Below are 2,663 nucleotides of genomic sequence, written 5' to 3'. Positions count from 1 at the left end.
GGTCATCAGAGTTGCCCAGAAAAAAAGAGAGTTATTACCTGTTGCTAATGAGAGGTCTTGTAAATTATTGACTCAGAGGTGATATACAGAGAAGTGAGACATCACTGAAGGACTAAGAAATTAAAAGTCACATAAAATGAATGCCAGACAGCATAAAACCTAGGGCTTTGAAGGTTAGTTTTTTCCATATGTGTCTACAAAATAGAAAAAAAAAAAAATTCCTATAAAAGTGAGCTCAATGACCTGACTTTGTCACTTACTAGCTGTATGAGTTTGGGCACATTTCAGTCTTTCAAGGGGCTTCCCTGGTGGCTCAGATGGTAAAGCGTCTGCCTGCAATGCAGAAGACCCAGGTTTGATCCCTGGGTCGGGAAGGTCCCCTGGAGAAGGAAATGGCAACCCACTCCAGTACTCTTGCCTGGAAAATTCCATGGACGGAGGAGCCTGGTAGGCTACAGTCCATGGGGTTGCAAAGAGTCGGACACGATTGAGCAACTTCACTTTCTTTCACTTTCAGTCTTTCAACACCCTAGCTTACTCATCTCTAAAATGGGGTTAATAATGGTTGCCATTCTCACTGGCTAGCTGCATACAAAGAGCTTAAAGGCGTCTTCAGCATGGAGTAAGTAAGTAAGATCAATATTATTATTGAAGCTACAACATTATTATTAAGTTAGTTTGCCATGAAATCAAAAAGTACAAGTGACAAAATGAAATGGTCCTCAAATAAACTGATATAAGCCAAGGAGGAAAAGAATACAGTGCTTGAGGGCATTATGATAAAACATCTTTAAATTAAAATTCACTTCTTCAGATCCAGTGCTGTTATGCCTTACTGGCATTTCCCTTTGAACTGCTGATTTTTAAGAAGTGGTTTTAAAACAAATAAAATGATGGAAAGTAGATTACATGGATTGCATATGACCAAGTTCAACAGAAAAAGGAGGCTGAGTGTGCGGTCAGTATGCAAAGGTGACTTCTGCTCCCAGACTTACTTAAGAAAATAAAATATATTCACCTTGACAGACAGAGCTCTTTGTACAAGCAACTGTGTGGGTTCTCCTCCCATTTTCTGACATTTCCATTTTTACATCCTTGGCAAAGTCCTCTAAATCCACTCGCCTCTTAATTTGTATTGTTCCCAAGAGTCCCAGTGGGTTACTCTACTGGGTAAGAGGTATCAGTCAGGTCTCTTCACTTACACATGGCAGGACCTTACCATGACTGAGTTAAGCTGAAAGGGATATTATTGCCAACAAAACGAAAAGAGCCAAGGTCTCTACAGGCATCAGCGTGGCAGAATCCAAATGCCTAGATGGTATCCATTAGGAATCTGAGTTTCTTTTCATAGCTCAACTCTGCTTTCCAAGATGATGGCTAGCTGTCCTCACAGTAGCAAGCTGACAACCAGATGCTGATCTGCTTAGCAACACCAGCAGAATGAGAGAAACCTCCTTTTTCTAACATGTCCATCACATATCTTGGGACTGAAACTGAGGTCACATGCTCATCACTGAACCAATCAAGGGGAAAGGAGACACATTTAGCCAGACCTTGATTACATGCCCATTCCACACAGATAATATACAAAATAGTCAGCAACCTGTAAATTCATGGATCAATTAGAACAGATGCTGGCCCTAAGACTGGGACAGGGGCATGGAGGCACCCTCCCAGGACCAAATTTTGCCACTTTAGCTGCTCTGTCATAGGGAGATCAGCATTTTGGGGGTGGCAAGAGAAGCATGTCAAGTCAGCAGCTACTTACCAAGTGCTATGGAAGTACTACAGTACTTCATCAGCTAATATAGTTTTGTTGTTGTTTAGTCACTAAGTCAAGTCCAACTCTTCTGTGACCCCATAGATTATAACCTGTCAGGCTGCTTCCTCAAGGAGGGCCTGTGCACCACTGTTTTCTGGCTCTCTGTCAGACTGGGGAGGTGGGCACCCTGCTTCTTTCCCTCAGGGAACCCTGCAGGCCCCCAGGAGTGTTCCTGATCACTGCTCACAATGAACTTACTGTGTATGGAAAACTTCCTGGGTACCAAGCCTTGCGTAGAGAACTTTAGGAGTCTTTGTCTCTCTTGAGCCCCTTCATGGTCTAGTGAGGTTGATGCCATTAAGCCCCGTTTAGGAGAAGGCTATGGCACCCCACTCCGGTACTCTTGCCTAGAAAGTCCCATGGACGGAGGAACCTGGTAGGCTGCAGTACATGGGGTCTGGAAGAGTCGGACACGACTGAGCGACTTCACTTTCACTTTTCACTTTCATGCATTGGAGAAGGAAATGGCAACCCACTCCAGTATTCTCGCCTAGAGAATCCCATGGACGGGGGAGCCTGGTGGGCTGCCGTCTATGGGGTCGCACAGAGTTGGACACGACTTAGCGACTAAACCACCACCATCACCACCAGGCTCCTCTGTCCATGGGATTTCCCAGGCAGCAATACTGAAGTAGATTGCCATTTCCTTCTCCAGAGGATCTTCCCAAACTAGGGATTGAATCCATGTTTCCTGCATTAACAGGCAGATTCTTTATCACTGAGCCACCAGGGAAGCCCAATATAAATGTACTGGTGCACTCTTGGTGATTAACCAGCTGTATGTGTGTTTGTGTGTATTTATATGTGTAATATAGATTATATACAGGTGTACATATGAAAA

General features: G+C 44.0%; 1 non-coding gene across 1 annotated transcript; it reads left to right on the top strand.

The window, feature by feature from the left end:
- The first annotated feature begins 302 nt into the window (after window positions 1-302).
- On the top strand, window positions 303-374 carry TRNAC-GCA (transfer RNA cysteine (anticodon GCA)). Its single transcript has one exon. It is a non-coding gene; the product is annotated as a tRNA-Cys (tRNA).
- The last annotated feature ends 2,289 nt before the right edge of the window (window positions 375-2,663 follow it).

The sequence above is a fragment of the Dama dama genome, chromosome 24, assembly GCF_033118175.1.
Source record: "Dama dama isolate Ldn47 chromosome 24, ASM3311817v1, whole genome shotgun sequence".
Taxonomy (NCBI): Eukaryota; Metazoa; Chordata; class Mammalia; order Artiodactyla; family Cervidae; genus Dama; species Dama dama.
The sequence above is the reverse complement of the archived record's forward strand: the minus strand, read 5'-3'. Positions and strand labels throughout refer to the sequence as shown.